Consider the following 19,408-nt stretch of genomic DNA (forward strand, 5'->3'; position numbering starts at 1 on the left):
TTCAATAAAATGTTTAGTTACTCATTTCTTGAAAGCTACTCCCCGAACCAGGATATTCCCATCAAAAGGAAGTTAATTCTGAAGCTTGCTTTTTTGTGAGTCTAGGTTTGAACTGAACACACTTGCATGGTGAGACTGGGAAATGACAGGTGGGACCTTCCTGGGAGACAGGCTGTGTTTCTGCCTGTTTGTCCCTCCTCACCCCTACCCCTAACTATAACAGTTTTAGTCCTGGAACTATAAATGACGGGCAGGGACACGGCCTCTTCCAGCTCTTGACACTGAGGGTTCTTCCAGCAGTGGATGCATTTCTCCAGCTGGGGGACTCAGCAGAGGGAGAGGGGGCTCATTCAAGAGGAACAACAAATTTTCCTGCTGTAATGGGTCTGGAATGTAGACGTGCGAGCTGTCAAACGAGCTTCTCAGTTCTCCATATCGACAGCTCGTGCTTGCGTCATGACATGTGTGTTGCAGAAACATGACCTGGAACTGATGTGTTCTGGCAGACACAGGCTGGGAGATTTCAGGTTCACTTGCTGCCTCTTTCTAGCGTGCCCCCCGCCGCACCCCCCTCACCCCCCGCTCATGGTGCTGAACTTTGCAGGGGCTGGGGAGGGGGATGCAGCTGTTAGAAGAGTGTCTTTAGCTCCACCATCGAAGTCAACCTAGGAGCCATGCACCCTGGCCCACTAAATCCATGTGGGGGTCATTCCTGGAATTCTTGGAAGATGGTGCTGTTATTTGCTTGTAGAATTTTGCTATACCAAGAATGAAACCCTAGGCTTGAGAGAATATAGAAAACAATACCAACATTGTATACACAAGTACATATGATATCCAAGAAAACAAGAAAAGAATATGGATAAAGGATACAATGAATGGTTATGCAGTCCAGTATACACAGTCAATTTTGATACTGGAAGATAAAAAATCTAGGATGATCAGGCTTGATTGCCTGTATTTATAAAATTGAACACTCCCTGTTTAAAAATTTATTTTTAGGAGAGACAAGAAATGAAATTTTGGCTTTTAAAATTCTTTCGAGGTGCTCAAGCATTATATTAGTTAATTAATTCAAGAATTATTTAAAGAGGATTTACTGGGGATACAATGATGCAGAAGAGAAGAATAATTCCCTTGTGGCTTACAGAGTCACTGTGAGTCAGAATCAACTCGGTAGCAATGGGTAGAGACTGATAAAAACAAGCATATAGATAAATGAAATAATCATACATTCTGATAAGTATATGAAACCAGGAGCTGAGAAAGAGAATAAGAATGAGGGTTAGGGTACTTCCGCCGATACTTAAGGTGAGATCTAAAGGATGAGAATAGGATAGTTGTGAGGAATGGGGAAAGATCATCTCAGGTAAAGGGAACAGCAAATTCAAAGGCCCTCTCATGGGAAAAAGGTTTGTTCAAGGAACTCAAAGAAAACCAGTGTGGCAGGAGCAGTTAGGAAGGATGAGAGCAGTGAGAAGGGGTTGGAGAAATGATGAGGAGCAGAACATGTGGGGCGTGGTGAGGAGTTTGGATTTTATTCTAAGTGTGATGGGATGCCAGTGAAGAGTTTTGAGCATGGAAGTGACACAACTCTCTCACACACACACACTTCTTTTTTAAACAACCTCAAACTTAAAGTACAGCTTTCCTACCCGCCCCTAGAGCCCTTTGAGAGTAAGTTCTGATACAATGCTCTGCATCACTTATTAGTGGGAGAAAGATGTGGCAGTCTGCTTCCATGAAGATTCAGCCTTGGAAACCCTACGGGGCAGTTCCACTCTGTCCTGTAGGGTCACTATGAGTTGGAAGTGACTCGACGGCAGTGGATATTTTATCACTTATCTGAGGGCAGTGGTGGTTCAGTGGTAGAATTCTTGGCTTCCATGTAGGAGACCCGGACTGGATTCTCATCCAATGCACCTCATGTGCAACCACCAGCTGTCTGTCAGCAGAGGCTTGAGTGTCGCTACAACTCTGAACAGGTTTCTGTGGAGCTTCCAGATAAGACAGGCTGGGAAGAAGAGCCTCGTCATCTACTTTCAAAAATCAGCCAGTGAAAATTCTATGGATCACAATTGTCCGATCTACAGCTGATCAGGGGGATGGCACAGGACCGGGCAGCATTTCACTCCATTGTGCATGTGGTCACCATGATTCGGAGGCCAACTTGATGGCAGCTAACAACAACATCAAAAAACAACAACAACAACAAAAAAAACAAAACCAAATCCATTGCTGTCAAGTCCATTCCAACCCATAGCAACTCTAAAGGACAGAGTAGAACTGCCCCACAGGCTTTCCAAGGAGCAGTTGGTGGATTCAGACTGCTGGCTTTTTGGTTAGCAGCTGAACATTTAACCACGGCACCTCCAGGGCTCCCACAACAACATCAACAAACCTTTATCTCAAAGTTTCTATGGGTCAGAATCTAGGAGAGGCTCAGTTGAGTCTGGTGTCTCAGAGACTCTCACAAGGCTGCAAAGAAGCATCTTCCAGGGCCGCACTCTCCCCTGAATGCTGGATTGCAGAAGGATTCTGAGCAAGCCCGCTCACATGGTGGCTGACAGGATGTAGTTCCTCTCAGGCTATTGAACCAATGGCTTCGGTTTTTCGCTGAGGATTCAGTTCCTCACAGACTGTCGGCTGGGAGCCTCCCTCAGTTCCTTGACATGAGAGCCTCTCCATAGGGCAGCTCACAAGATGGCAGCTAGTTTCTCTGTGAAATGAAGTAAGTGAGAAAACAAAAAAGAACACTTAAGATGGGAACTACGTTCTTTTTGTACCTAATATCATAAGCAACAACCCCTCACTGTTGCCATATTCTATTAGTTAGAATAGGGTTTCCTAATGAAGTGGTTAAGAGCCCAGCTGCTAACCAAAAGGTCATCAGTTCGAATCCACCAGCTGCTCCATGGAAACTCTATGGGGCAGGTCTACTCTATCCTATGATGTCGCTACCATTCGGAATCGACTCGACCGCAATGGGTTTGGCTTTTCAGTTTATCAGTTAGAAGTGAGCCACTAGGCCTATCACACACTCAAGGGGAGGGGAATATACAAGGGCATGAACGCCAGGAAGCTGCCCACCAGCTGCCCCATCGCCCCACACACTTTTCAAGCAAGGACACTGTCCTACATGACCACAATATAATCAAAATTAGTGAATCAAATTGATACATTACTATTATCTAATCCTCAGATCCTATTCAAGTGTTATCAATTGTCATAATAATGCCCTTTATATCAAAAGAATCTAGTGTGGAATCACATTTTAGTTGTCATGTCTGTTTAGTTTCCTTCAGTTTGCTCTAGTTCCTTGATCTTTCCCTGATGGTCATATGATACTTTTGAACATTATAAGCTTATCCGTTCATTATTACTGATGCTAACTTTGATCACTTGATTAGGGTGATGTCGACCAGGCTTCTCCACTATAAAATTGCTTTTTTTCCCCCTTTGTGTTTAATATTATATTATGCAGCGGTATTTTAAGCCTACGTAAATATCCTGTTCCTCGTGAAACATTTGATTTATTCATTTATATGAGTATGAAATAATAGATTTCTATTTTGTTCAATGGATAATAATATATTACCATCACTATTTTCTTTGATGCTAAAATAATTTCAGATTTGGCCAGTAGGAGTTCCTTCAAGCTGTTCTCTACCTTCTTTTGACATGTCTCATCAATTTTTAGTACTCCCTTAGTTTCTAACACAAAACATGTTCCAGGCTCATCTTGTACTTTCCCTACCCCAGCCTTGGGATCAGTCATGTCACTGAAGAGCCCTGGTTCCTTTCAGTAGAGAATGATATTTAGAAACTAAGATCTGTGCTTATTGTTATTGGGCTGTCACTGCTGCCAGGCTTTCCCAGTGGACAGAGCTAGGATATATGTATGTATGTGTCTATGTGTTTACACACATTAACATCTGTGTTTATTTACATGTTGTTGTTGTTAGTTGCCGTCGAGTCAATTCTGACTCCTGGTGACCCCACGTGTGCAAAGTAGAACTGCTCCATATGGTTTTCAAGGCTGTAACCTTTCAGAAGCAGATTGCCAGGCCTGTCTTCCAAGGCCCCCCCGCTTGGGTTCAAATTGCCAACCTTTTGGCTAGTAGTCAAGTGCTTAACCATCTGTGCCTCCCAGGGACTCCTCATTTATCTTTATATCTATCTCCATATGCTGGGAACCATGAATTCATGTTGACATCTCCAATTCCAATGCCACACCATGGGGTAAATTCTATTTTTCTGCTTTTTCATATTTGTAGACCCCTTCTCCTGCCATGAGAAACCTGGCTCCCATTATCCATAACATATTTACTTATTTGATCAGTGTCCCTGCATGTAATCAATCTCCCTAGTCTGCTGCCACCTCCCCGGCTCCCACTCAGGGTCCAACAGCCTGTGCCAGACTATTGCCATCTTAACCACTCTCTTTCTTTCTTTTTTAGCTTAAGTATTTTATTTATTTGCAACTAAAAAAAAAAATTTTTTTTAAGCATGTTAACACTACATAATGAAAGTATACAAAGAATAATGTTGCAGTTTTTGTTTAGATTTAAATCAAAGACATTCATTAATAAGGAATCTTCGAATAGGAATATTCCAGAAATTTCTCTAAGCCATCTGATCAGAACAATTGTCTCTGAGTATTACCTTGCTTTGGAAGGTATTGGCATACATTTTAATTAAAATCAGAATTTTTCAAAATAAGCCTTTAATTAAAAAAAAATTATATTCTAATGAAAACAATTTTAACAGAACTTTCCTTTCCAGAAACAATAATAATTGAAACAAGGCATTTTGTCAAATGTGGTCCTAAACAAGTCACAGTAAAAAATAAACATGTACATTACTTCCACCTCCTCAAAACAGAGGCTACTTTCTGCTCCTCAGCCTTGGATACAAGGTAAAGAATAGCCTGTAAGCAACTTCAGGCAGGGGGTTGCCAAAACAAAGCTCAAGTAGTTGGATATGGACACCTCTGAAAAGAATTTGGGGGAACCTGATGAAGGGATCCAAATTCTATTTGTAATGACTGATACAAGGGTGAAGAGGTTCCTCCCAAGTAGCAGTGTGCTGGGGCCTGGCCCAGTCCTAGGCTCACTTATGCTCCTGAGCAAACCCTGATACTCTTTCTCCCAGGAGATCTTTTCCCCTTGGAGCTTCAGTGTCCAGGGAGCTCTCTGATTGGGTGAATGAAGTGAGCAGACTCCACATGGCTATTTTAAGGCTTAGAGTCAAAGTATTTTTCTAACATGGTTAGGCAGAATCCATGTGTCAAATGACCCCATCTCTGTTTTTTCTAACTCCTCACCATACATTTGCAGACCTAGGACCGCAGACCTTCACAATGTTATCATAATCTAATGTCCTTCCTAATTTATGATTCATAATCTGTGCCTGGAAACAATCTTTGTATTTAACAAGAATACCTACGCATAAAACAATCTACTGTTACAACTTACATGGTCACAAAACGTTAATGATCTTCCATAGATCAAGCAAATGTTTTTAACCATAATTGTCCTGCATAAAATTCACAGCCAGACTCCCCAAGATCAAAAAACTTAAGAATGATACAAATAATAACTTAAAATACACATACACATACACACATTCTTATACACACTTCTTACAGAACTGTGCTTAGGAAAACTCCATTTGCTGAGTGCCACTGAAGGCATACTGAAGGCATATTTTGCTAAACTGCTGCTCCGGCTACTTTGCTTGGAAAATCTACAACCATAGGGCAGAGTTGTTTATTGGATGAGCAGAAAAGAAAGGTATGCTTGTGGCAATGTGAAAGGTTCAAGGTCTTTCCAAACCCCCCCAAAAACCAAACCCACTGCTGTGGAGTCATTCTGACTCATAGCGACACTATAAGACAGAGTAGAACCACCCCACAGGGTTTCCAAGGAGTGCCTGGTGGATATGAACTACGACCTTTTGGTTAGCAGCTGTAGCTCTTAACCACTACCCCACCAGCATTTCCCAAGGTCTTTCAAACCATATAAAAATGGACCTGCAGAAATGTTTAAGTGTTCTCAGGATGCAAAGTTGGAGTTGAAATGCGACATCATACCATTTGCTAAAAGTGTACACAGACATCTCTTAAGGTTAAACCTGGTACCCGGATACACAAGGAAGCCCCCAGACGCAGCTTCTTGGCCTTGTCCCATATCATCTCATGATCTGCTCATGTGTGAATTTCACAAGAGTCACATTGTTCCTAGTTTGGTATTAAGCATTTGCTCATATTCCCCCCCAATTTTATCTTCATGGTCTTTTAAGAGATGCTCACATATTATTCCAACTTGTCAGAGGGTGAAGGTGGGCTGGTCCTTCTTCATCAGGAAGAACCTGGAGAACTAGCTGCTGTGAGTGCCCACGAGTGAGGCAAACTTTCAGCTTCACTCTGATTAAGTACAACTTCTAAATGCCTCCACCTCTGATAACGACTATATTCTTGTTTAAAAAAAAAAAAAACCCAAACCCATTGCCGTTGAGTCGATTCCGACTCATCGCGACCCTATAGTTTTACGTTCTGGAAAACGCGCTCTGGAGTTGGAAGGCGCCGCTTGCTGCCGGGCGGGGCGGACCGCTGCAGAGTCGTCTGAAGCGGCGGCGGGGGCGGTCGGCGTCGGGGCTCTGAGGCCTAGAGTCGGGCCGGGCAGAGGGGCGCCGCGCCGCCGCTACGGGGAGCCTGGAACTCCACGGGCCGCTACGCCGTCGCCCGGCACGCCTGCAGCTTAGAGCCCGAGAACCGAGAGCCGACTGGGTGGTAACTGAGGCCCAACCTCCGCCTCCTCAGCCGGGCTCACAGGGCAAGCCGCCCACCTTCTATCCTTCTCACCCATCCGGGCTTAGACAGTTTGCACCAAACCACCTCCGTACAGGGCTGCCCTCCTCAGCCCTGCTTGGGTTTTACACCTGCCCTGGGTTGTGGTGCCCAGTTCCCCACACCACAGATGCCTACCTGGTTTAGCACCACCAGATGGCTTTTGGGCTGAATTGTTTAGGAAAGGTAGGGAAGCGACGAAAAGGAAGACGAAGACCCCCACTGTATTTTAAATCAATATCCCTTGTTATCATACGGAGAATGGTTGGAAGGGGGCAGAAGTAAAGCAGTTAGAAGCTTACTGCAAAAGGTCAGTAAGCCTGATTTTAGAGGCTGGCAGCTGAGGGAAAAAGAAGATATTTGGAGGGTTTAAGGACCTTTCTGTTGGAGAGTATGTGGGAGGTGAAGGAAAAGTAGAAACTACAAAGAACTCTTAGGTTTTGACTACAGAAACGGATTAAACCACAGTGCCCTTTACTAAAATGGCAAAGGGATTGGGGGTGGGTATGGCATGTGTTGGAAACCCTGGTGGCATGGTGGTCAAGTGCTATGGCTGCTAACCAAAAGGTCAGCAGTTCGAATTCACCAGGCGGTCCTTGGAAACTCCGTGGGGCAGTTCTACTCTGTTTTGTAGGGTTGCTCTGAGCCGAATTGACACCACAGCCGTGGGTTTGGTTTTGGTTTGGTATGGAGTGTGTTGAGAAGAATCAATCATTGTTTTTCAGACAAGTCAAGCATAAGATACATGTAAGACATCCAAGAGGAGCTGTTTAGGCATATGGATATGGAAATGAAGAACCCAACATAGAAGCCTGGGCTGATAATATAAATTGGAGGATCATGAACATAGAGGGACAGCATCTAGGACTGACCCCTTAGTAATCCCAACAATCAGATGCCACGAAGTAGAAAGAGACCTAGCAAAAAGGCTTGAAAAAGTGAGGCCAGAGAGGCAGAGGAAAATCCAGAGAAACAAAAGTGCTACCACTGAACTAAGAGGGAAACATGTTTCAAGAAGACAGCAATGGTTGATTGTATCAAATATTGTTGAGAAGGCAAAAAATGAGATGCCAAATGTCTGCTGGATTTGGAAGTAAGGTCATTGGTGATCTTGACAATATTAAAGTCAGTGGAAGGGCTGGGGAAGAAACCAGATCTTAGTGAATTGAATAGTGAGAGGGAGACCAGGAAATGGAAATGTGATATGGGATAACTCTTTTGAGAGGTTTGGATCTGTCATGGATTGAATTATGTCCGCAACCCCCCCACCCCAAAATGTGTGTATCAATTTGGTAGGGCCATGATTCCTGGTATTGTGCAATTTTCCTATATGTTGTAAATCCTGCCTATATGGTGTTAATAAGGGAGGATGTGCGGCAATTGTGTTAGTGAGGCAGGACTCAGCTTACAGGATTCAACTGTGTCTTGAGGCAATCTCTTGAGACACAAAAGATAGAAGCAAGCAGAGAGACAGGGGGACCTCATACCACCAAGAGCAAAGCATGTCCTTTGGACCTGGGGTCCCTGTGCCTGAGAAGCTCCTCAACCAGGGGAAGACTGATGACAGGAAATCTTCCTCCAGAGCTGACAGACAGAGAGAGCCTTCCCCCTGGAGCTGACACCCTGAATTTGAACTTGTAACATACTAGACTGTGAAAGAATAAACTTCTCTTTGTTAAAGCCATCCATTTGTGGTATTTCTGTTAAAGCAGCACTAGATGACTAAGACAGGATCTGAATAATAGGACAGACAGGTGCTTTAGATGAAGAGGTATTTTGGGTCAACAATGAGGTATTTTAAGATGGCTGATATTGGAATGTTTGTATGCTGAGGATAGTAATCTGGGAGGAAGAGACTGATAAAGCAGAGTGAGGAGAAATAACCTAAACGGAGACATTTTGAGGGCGATGAGGGTTGTTATCACAAAGATAAGTGGAGGACTGGCCTTTGATATAACTGATTTCAGTGGTAACTGGAAAAGAAAGTTGTGATGGATGAAAAGATGGATACGTTTGTAGTGTAGTAAATTCGAAATTTTAAGAACATTTTCTTATATATTTTTTCTTTACTACCATCTGGGTTTTTCTTCCCTTGTGCACCCACGACTATAAGGCTAAATTAGAAAGCATGCTTTCGCAGGGAAGAAGTGGAGGATACTGCCCAGAGTAAAGCAGAAAGAATAGAAGACGAGGAGGAAGTGATGTGAGGGGAGTTCCTGCCAGGCAGGCAAGGGAAGTATAAAGCGCTCTGGCCCTGGAAAGAGACTCCAGAGGGAAGATGTTTAAAAGGAAGAATCAGTCACACAAGTCCTCTTAGTGTCTAGCCTGAGAGTATGATATGTTGGAAAGTTCCGAACAGGGTTCCAGGAAACAGAATCTGGAGCTCTGGTGTATACTTCCTTGAGGGATAGCTTGGGGTGGCTGAAATCCTCTCAGATAAGCCCTACATGTGGCATAACATCACATCTAATAAGGCACAGGAGAGAAATTCAGGCTGGAAGAGATGTCAGAGAGCTGCCTCTCAGAGGCTCTCCATCAACACAAAATCATTCCGAAGGCGTGAGAAAGCAGCTGAGTTTCCAGCTTCCTGTGAAGATGGAGCTGCTGAGAGGAACAGTGGCTCAGGATAAGCCTGAGGTGGCAATGTACACCAGGGCATCATCTGTGGATACTGCAGGACAGACAGGAGCAGACCAGAATGACCCATCCTTTAGCAGGGATCAGTGAAGACTTAAAGGACTCCAAGTGGTTTGCTGTGAATGATAGGAAAGATGGTGTCCTGTGATAGGAGAGACAGGCCTCTTCCCCCTCTTTGTAAATGCACGGGAACTTCATCTGTGTCTGGATGGTGCCCCGGGACCAGAGGAAAATTGAAAACACTCTGAAAGGTTGCATAGTTACCCCAAAGAGAGTATTTAACCAAAAGACCTTTTTAAGTTAAAAGAAACGAAGTTACTTTTAGTAGTCCCTGGGTGGTACAAATGGTTAAGCACTCAACTACTAACCTAAAGGTTGGTGGTTTGAACCTACCCAGAGGCACCTCAGAAGAAAGACCTCGCAATCTGTTTCCAAAGGTCACAGCCTTGAAAACCCTGTGCAGTGCTGTTCTATTCTGCAACACATGGGGTTGCCATGAGTCGGAATCAACTCGACAGCAACTTTTTTTTTTTACCCTTTATTTATTAATTTTCAAGATAAGAGATTGGTTCCTATCATCCTCTGAAGGCAATCAGTTATTTAAAAAAATTATCATTAAGGACTCATGTATTTAGATATATTTTATAGGTTTCAATCTGTTGAAAATGTTCTTTAAAAAAGAAGTATTTTATTGGGTTTTTTTTTTTTTTAAGTTACTTTTAATGAACTTATTTTCATGGAAACTCTTGAGAAAGATGAAGTCAATTAGAGAAAAAAAAAGTCACCATTTCCCCTCACTTGAACTGTAGCATACCTTTTGACACCAACGTGGTTTAAGTTTGTTGGTGCAAAAAAGGTGAGTGAGGTTGCATCTTACAGCTTCCATTTTGCTCATAAAGTATGAGGTGTGAGTGCCAGTTAAAAAAGAGGGCAAAGAGGTATGTGGGGTTTAAAAAAGAGGAGAAGGTATACAATTGTTACCTCAGGGGATCCAAAATGCTAATTAGTATCTTAAAGTCTCTGAGAAGCCCTGCATTGCAAAAAAGACACCTGTTTAAATTTATAGACAAGCTTGAAGAGGATTCAGGTTCTGTGGGTCCTGAAGCTTATACAATTTGGGGCCTTCTTTAAGAAAAAGATTACAAAATTATGAACATAAAGTTAAGAACAGAGGCTTGGAAGGAACCCATGCAAATGAGAGTCTCAGAAGCTTATGCTTCTTTAGCGTAAGCTAAACTGACCAGGGTCTTCCCAGAGGATGATAGGAACTGGAAATCCTGGTGGTGTAGTGGTTAAGTGCTATGGCTGCTAACCAAAGGGTCGGCAGTTCGAATCTGCCAGGCGCTCCTTGGAAACTCTATGGGGCAGTTTTACTCGGTCCTATAGGGTCGCTATGAGTCGGGATCGACTCGATGGCACTGGGTTTGGTTTTGGGTTTTACATGTTAAATAAAGGGTTTGCAGATGGGAAGACTTTTTTCTCTTCCACTCCTACTCATAACCCTCAGAATAGGTTTACTAACACAAAGTTGGGAAGTGCTAACGTAGACTTTTCCTAACTTATCTCTCTCCACCTCTCAACTCAAATATGAATTTATCATTTCACAGCTGCTATTTTTCTAGAACAACAGGCTCATACCCGCAGTATATCTATTTCTCTTCATGACTTAAAGTCCAGCCTCTCTAGATCAGTGTCTGTAATCAATTGAATTGTGTCCCCAAAATGATACGTTGAAGTTCTAACCCCCTGTGAATGTGACCTTGTTTGGAAGAAGGCTTCGAAGACAGTACAGGTTAACATGAGGTCATACTGAAGTAGGCTGGGTCCTGATCCAATATGAGTGACATTCTTATAACAAAAGGAGAAGATACAGATGCAGAGAGAAGGCGACCATGTGAGGATGATGCAGAGAGCGGAGTGACCCATCCACAACCCAAGGAAAACGAAGAATTGCTAGGAACCACCAGAAGCTAAGAAGAAGCAAGAAAGGATTGTTCCCTAAAGCCTTCAGGGAGAGCTTGGCCCTGGCATCACCGTAATTTCAGTTTCTTAGCTTCCAGAACTGTGAGAGGATAAATTTCTGTCGTTTTAAGCCACCTAGTTTTTGGCACTTCGTTACAGCAGCCCTAGGCAACTAACTTAGGATCTTTCAAACTTTGACTACAACTCACAATAAGAAATATATTTATATTTTATATTGTAACACCATACCCATATATACCACTGAAAAACATTTCACTAAATAAATATTATTTCTTTGTGCAATGTATGCTAATATTTTCTATCTAATATTAAAAAAATTTTTTTTCAGTTGACATCCAGTTGATTCCGGTTTATGGTGGCCCCATGTGTTGCAGAGTAGAGCCGCGTCCCACAGAGTTTTCAAGTCTTTGACCTTTTGGAAGCACATCGCCTGGCCTTTCTTCCCTGAGCCTTCAGGTGGATTTGAACTGCCAATGTTTTGGTTTGTATTTGAGTGCTTAACTGTTTGCACTACCCAGGGACTTCTATCTAATATATAAACCAAAGCCAAAACAAACCTAGTGCCATTGAATCAATTCTGACTCACAGCAACCCTATAGGACAGAGTAGAACTGCCCCATAGAGTTTCCAAGGAGCGCCTGGTGGATTCTAACTGCTGACCTTTTGGCTAGCAGCCAGGGTTTCCATCTAATATATAGCATATTTCAAAATAATTCTAGTTGGGACCCACTAAAATGGGAGGACTTATTTAACCCAGCAAGTTGAGAAATGCTCTCTGGTTATTATTGTACCCCTCAAAGGTCTTTCATGCTGCTATTCTTTGCTTATATGGTGCCCTCACTCTGGATCACCCCTAACTTCTATGATTTTGGAAATTCTCCAAATTAAACTGTAATTCTACCTTTCCTGTAAAGCTAGCTGGGATTGAAATGTGTCCCGCCAAAATATATGTTGAATTCTTGACCCTCATGCTTGTGGATGTGATCCTGTTTGGAAATATAGATATTCTTTTTGTTACATTAATACAGTCATACCAGTGTAGGATGGATCTTAAACCTAGTCACGTCTGAGTTATCAGAAGGCTGTAATAGACACAGAGACACACACACAGAGGAAGACAAATGCCAAGGAACACCAAGGATCTCTGGCAGACCCGAGAAACTAGAAGGCCCACAAAAGGAGTTAACACAGCCGAGACCCTGATTTGGACTTCTAGCTTCCAGAACTGAGAGAAAATAAATTTCTGTTCTCTCATCGCTGATAGTATTTCTGTTATGGCAACGCTGGGTAACTAAGACACCATCCATTAACTCCTCTGTCCTCTCATGCATTTTATGCGTACATTTCCATGGCAGAGACTTTATTCTGCTTTTGATTAGAGTGATCTATTTAAAATCCAGCCTTCTTAATTGTAAAGTTCTGGAGGGCAGGACCATGTCTGAATCCGATGTGGACACTTATATGAATCCTACAGCATCCAGCACCCTGTACCTTACAAACTTTTAAATTAGGAGAAAATAATATTTGCTCTCTTAGGGTTGTTGTGAGGATTAAGCAAGATAATACATTTAAATAATAACAGTATCACTAACATTTATTATGCTTTGTTTTCCATATGAAGAATAAGTTTAGAAACTTGAAGCAATTGCTTAAGGTTACATGAATAGTAGCTGGTGGAGCCAGAACACAAGCCAAGCCCTGATATCTTAGCCACTATGTTATTCTCTGTTAGCAAAGGGTTTAGCCCATAGGAAGTCTTCAGTAATTGGGGGCTATTATTACCATCTAACAAAAGAGTGTTGGATTGAAACTGAATGAGTGAATTTGGCAGAAGCTGTAGATTTGTCTGTAATAGCCTTTAGGGCTACGGATAATTCCATTCATCATTCTGCTTTAATTTGCTGTTTAATCTGCTGTTTTATTTTTCTGTGTGAATGACTGTGACTATATGATTAAAAAATCACCAGATCAAGAAAATGAATTTACTGTCTTCAGTAGTCTTAACGACCACATCTGATTAACTGCAAGACTGATTCAACTATGCACAAATTAGATATTAAGATAGATGAAAAGAATCCAGTTTGACCAAAAAATGATTTTGAGACTGCATAGATAAAACTGATTTTCTTCCTTTGTGCAATTCAGTTCAATTCAAACTTTCAAATATACAGTACAAAGCACTGCAAGGAAGAGCAAGGAAAATAAGCACCATCCCTTGTTGCCAAGGAGTTTATAATCAAGCGTGAGTCTCTTGGGAGGTGAAGGATAGAGAGAACAAGGTATTTATATAGATAGCCCTAACATAAGGCAGGGTAAGATCTGTTTCATGAGGCTTCAATGAGTCCTGAGATTCAAAGGAGGAATACATTATTTCCACAATGAGGGAATTGTTAAGAGCAGAGATGTTGAAAGACTGGAGATGGGCAGGTGTGATTCTGGCTCTCAAAATGAAAATTAGGAGTTCTCGATAATCATTCCAGATCAGTGGGGATTTCATAGATTCAAAGACTCGAGGAATAGATGGTGGGGAGAGCTTACGTACAAAAGGAATCTGGTGATCACTAAATCTCACTGAAGAAGTCATATCAAACCAATGTTTTTGAGGGGAGTAGGAAGCCCTGGTGGTACAGTTCTGCTGGTACAGCTCTGCTGCTGACCAAAAGGTCGGCAGTTGGAATCCACCAGCCACTCCTTGAAAACTCTATGGGGCAGTTCTACTCTGTCTTATAGAGTCACTATGAGTCAGAATCGACTAGACAGCAATTTTTGTGTGTGTGTGGTTATTTGCTGGGGGCAGTGGGTGCCCCCAGCAGTTATTGAAATGTCTCTGGGTGACACCAACAGTTAAGTAATCAGCTGCTAACAAAAAGGTTGAAGGTTCGAGTCCACCAAGAACGGGCTTCAGAAGAAAGGCGAGGCAATCTGCTTCCAAAACATTAGCCATTGCAAACCCTATGGAGCACAGTTCCACTCTGACACACATGAGGTAACACATGGGGTTGACATGAGTCAGAACAGACTTGATAACAACTGATTTTCTGGATGATTATTAAATTGGTACACATGAGAAATGCAACATAGAAAGCAGCCAAATTTCAGCGTATTCTTGGGAACAAAAATCAAGAAAAATGAGACACATTAAAATTGAACAATTTTATCCAAAAGATGCTAATTAATAAATGGATATTACCATGAAGAATACTCTTTAGTGTCTTTTCATAGACCTCTAACCTTAACCCTGTTTGATTAATATTTAAGCAGCAACTTGAATGAAAATATAGAAGACATGTTTATTCATCTGCAGATGAACCAGAGTTGGAAAGAAAGACAAACAGTGAAAAAAATCAGGATCTAAAGTGATCTTTAGTGGGTTGAATGATGGCTCAAATATAGCAAGATAAATTTCAATAGTCTTAATCTTGGTCCAAAAAGCCAACAGTACATGCAAAAAATGGCAGGGATGTGACTTGGTCACAGCAAAACAATCTTCTGGTTTTAATTAGTTGACTATTATGAGTCAACAGTACTACGTGATCACTGAAACAATCATCATCACCACTACCACCACCACCACCAACACTAACACCACCGTGACCACCACCATCATGACCACCTCCATCATCATCACTACCACCGTGACCACCACCACCATCACCGTTAGCACTACCACTACCACCACTACCACCATCACTACCACAACAACAATTTAATGAGCTCTTAATCTGTGTTCCTGGAATGTGATTCCTGGAAACAGTCTCCAGACGGGAGGGAGTAGCTCCACTAATCACGTCACACTCAGAACAATGTGTAAAGTTCTGTGTGCCACAAGTACAACCTTGAGAATGATCAGGGAACAGCAAACTATATGGGTGAAGAAACCCAAAGCTGTGTTATATTCAGAAAATTTAAAAGCCCTGGAGTTGGTTATTCTGAAGCAAAAAAGTCTTAGCAAAAACATGATAAAAGTATCCAAGTTGTCCAAAGGCTATCACATGGAATGGCAATTTAATTTCTTTTATAGTGCTTCAAAAGACAGAACTAGAACCAATAACATTAATTATAGGGATATAGATTTTAGCTTATTAAAGAATTTTATCATGGCTAGAGATGTTTGAAAATAGAAAGCATGGTTTCTGCTGTAGTGAGTTTTTTTTTTTTTTTTTAATCACTAGGATATTCAAGTATGGGCTCACCAGGGGTTTGCACCAGGACTTTGAGTATCTGATAGGTAGTTTGACTTTAACTTTTCTAATTCCTAGACTGATATCGTGGAGGGTAGTGGGAGCCTGGGGGTTCAGAGGATGCCACAGATGCATTCCCATCAAAGAGGTGGTTGTGTAGTGAAGGCAATGGGTCAATAATGTGGAGGTAGTTGTAAGGGCTTTGCTGATCCCTGCTCAGGGTTCGGCCATGGGTTGCAGGGTGGGAGAAAGAGAGAAAGTGATACCGCTGGAGAGATCCCCATTGTCATGGAGGGTAAAGGGAAAGGCACGTGTTAGCCACTAGCAGGTAGAAGATATATATGAAGCAAAGTTTGGTAACCCCAGAAATTGTTTATGAGAGAATGGGGACACAGGAAGCTGTTAGAATGATGGTGGTGGGGATCTGAAGAGGGGGAGTCTGAATTGGAAAGCCTAAGAGCCTTGGAACAGGTGGCAGGAGTCTAGACTGTGGCAGTAGTCACAGATAATGGGAATGAAGAGAGCAGGGGCTAGAAGACAAGTTTGTCATGTAGGTAACAAGAGAAGTACTGAGTAGCAGGATTTAGTTCATAGAGATGCCTCTAGAACTTTGTTGCTCTCCTATGCTCACCCTCAATTTCCATACAATAGGAAGGTGGGCTCTACTTTGCACTAGTTTTCAGTGAGCTTGAGCTCTCGTCCAGTGTCAATGTAGGAATGGAAACAAGACATCAGGAGCCGCCCTTTCTCCCCTTGGAGGCTTCATATTTGCTTTTCTGGTTTCTTATTTGGGGAACCAAATCTAGAATAAATCCTAAGTGTGTTTGGCATTCTGGCAGACCGTTAGAGAAGATTTCAGACATTGTGGAGCAAAGGAGAGGAGGCTGGAATGCCCCATCACAGGAGCAAATGAGGCGGTAAAGCACAGTTCTTACCATGAGAGCCATGTGAGGTTTTTATAAAAAACATCAAACCTTTGAGGGTTAATATGTTGTTTTTGTGATTCCAGGGCCTAGCACAGGGCCTGGCACATCGTAACTGGACCTTGATAAATGTTATATGGTGGCTAGAGAGCTGGATCAATGCATGAAGTTACCATTCCTAGATGGTTGATTCCCAAAGTAGAACATTCTGGTCAACTCCACCCTTCCTGTTCCCATTCTACCTCAGCCAGGGTGGACTCAGAAAACTTAGATGCTGGATTTAAGGCAAATTTCTGAAGCATAGGTTCTGAAATCAGAAGAACTCACAGGTCAACAAGGGTTTCTTTTCACAGTGTGAGAAATTCTGTGGTAGTCAGGGCTGGCTTTAGTAGCAAGTATAGAATGTTCGTGTAACAAACGGAGGGTCTCTGAACACTTTAATGTGAGCATGACCTTTAAAAGATCCTTGTGCAGTGTGTGATTTTGTAAACTTACGCAATTCTTGCTGAAGGCATTGAGACCATCTGTAGATGGCATTTAAAGAGATGTTGAGTTTTCTTCTCACATTCGATTTGGACTTCAATTCTTAGCCATCGGGCAGAATTTGCCTTCTCTGCTAAATAGCCATATTTTGCTTGTCATGGAATCTGAAAGAAGATTACCCTGCGTACAACTGCATAATGTACTTGTCTTTCTTTTCTTTAAAATGATATTTTTTACAAAACAATTCTATCATTCTTATAGCCCCAAATAGTCAAGTTTAAAAGTACAGGAAGGCTTTGTGAAGACCTTGTGTCATTTTAATTTGTTTTCAAAGTTGCTTACATAAAGACTTCACAAGGGCATTCTGTTCTAGCTACTAGGGAGGCAGGGATCTCCATACCCTCTTGACTGTTAGAAAAAACATTCTTTCTAATGTCACCATTCCTGGCAGAGCAAGGGTTGACTTCCTGTGCCCCTTCTGCCTGTACAATTTTTAGGCAAAGAAAGTAATTTTCACTTCTGTACCCCAGACTATAAAAATTACAGGTGCTGTACGTATTCTATCCATCTTTCTATCCCTCATCCTATTCCTACTCTCTGGCCTGGTGCCTGGTCTGTAGCTGGCCTTGAGTAGTATTTATTTATCTTGAAGGAATTCTACTAGATCAAGTTCTGCCCAGGAGACCTTGTGTGATTAATCTAGAAACTATTTTCATTATTAGATTTGTATGAAAACTAGATTCCTCATGAGACTTAAATGCGAAAATCTATCCTCTTACTTATTAGGAGTCAGAGAGCTCTGGCTTGGAATAAACCTAATAAATGCTATCCTACCCTCTGTTGGTCATTACTTTGAATCATCTTGTGACTGCCAGGGAACCCTAAGCCGCACATGTAGAGAGAGCCTAATAGGATGGATAACAGGGGAGCAGAAAATCTGATTAAACAGACAACTCAGCTTAATCAGAAAATAACCACATAGGCTGGACACAGACCTACTGGTCTCAGCCTATTGCTGCAGGAAGCCCTTCCCCATAAGCTGTTTTTTCACTTAATCTCCATCCTTTCTCTCTCTCTCAATATCCTGGTCTTGAGTTTCCAACAAGCCTGATGGGTGATAATTGTGATTTTGTTACAAGATGCAAAAGCAATTCTGGCTGTGTGGCAGGGCTAAAAAAGACATCTGTGTAAATATGTTTGGATTTGTAATCTCATCCCAGCCCCAGCCTACAACTTTTGATAGGATTAACTGCAAGACGAGTGCCCAGGTGAATTTGCACTGATTAAAGCCCCTGTGAGCCCCTGGTGGGTTAATCAGACTATTATATTTGGGTTGCCCAGCATGAGAGGTGTGTCCTTGGGAAAGCATTGTGAGGGAGTGTTCTCTTTGTGCAGAGGAGTATCAGTGACCATAGGTGAACTTCATGTCTTTCATCACAGGCTTATTTTCTGAAATGAACCATGAAAATGACCTAGCCAAATGGGGAACCAAGCTGACCCATGGGAAGACCCTGGTCAGAAATGGAGAAGTAGTTAGCATCCTGTAAATGCAAGATACCTCTACCTGATGTAGGCTATTGACTAATCTTCTCCACCCAGAGGCAGGAAAACTTGGTTAGAGCATTTCCACTACAAAGGACACATGAGAGGGCATTGGATTTCTTGGACACTGAGAGAACTTGGGTCACAAAAAATATCCTAATGATGTGTCAAGCCTCTGTCAATACCCACCAAGTGAAGAGGAGAACAGACGCATGAAGCAATAGCCAATTAACTGAGAGTTAGCTAAAAGGGATCAAGGTCCTGGGTTATCTGGGCAACTAACTGCCCCTTCTTTCCGGATACCAGATACATTGACTTCAGGGCACATGTTCTAAGTTGCTTATACAGATCTGGCCTGCAGTGTGAGCTAAAGAGCTCACCGTAGCTGTCAGCAGGATGCTGCACTCTAGGGAATACAAGACTGATAACTCTAAATGGTAGACAAATGTGTTGTTGTTGCTTGCTATCAAGTCGGCTCTGACTCATGGCAAGCCCATGCACAACAGAATGAAATGTTGCCCAGTCCTGTGCCATCGTCATGATTGTTGGTATAATTGTGTCCATTGTTGTGACCACTTAGGGGGTTCATCTTCCAGCACTATGACCCATGCTGAAACCTGTTCACCATGGGTAACCCTGCTGGTATTTGAAATACTAATGGCATAGTTTCTAGCATCATAGCAACACTTAAGCCACCACGGTGTGACAAACTGACAGATGGGTGGTGGTAGCCATGTATGTTCTGATTTAACTTATTAGAAGGAGATTTGTCTTCGACTTTGGCCTCTTGATTGAAATCTTGTTTGCAG

At 42.3% G+C, this 19,408-nt stretch overlaps 1 pseudogene; it reads right to left on the reverse strand.

Moving 5' to 3' along the window:
* Positions 1–6,129: 6,129 nt before the first annotated feature.
* Positions 6,130–15,122, reverse strand: LOC126078239 (akirin-1-like; annotated as a pseudogene).
* Positions 15,123–19,408: the final 4,286 nt, after the last annotated feature.

The sequence above is a fragment of the Elephas maximus genome, chromosome 6 (assembly GCF_024166365.1).
Source record: "Elephas maximus indicus isolate mEleMax1 chromosome 6, mEleMax1 primary haplotype, whole genome shotgun sequence".
Taxonomy (NCBI): Eukaryota; Metazoa; Chordata; class Mammalia; order Proboscidea; family Elephantidae; genus Elephas; species Elephas maximus.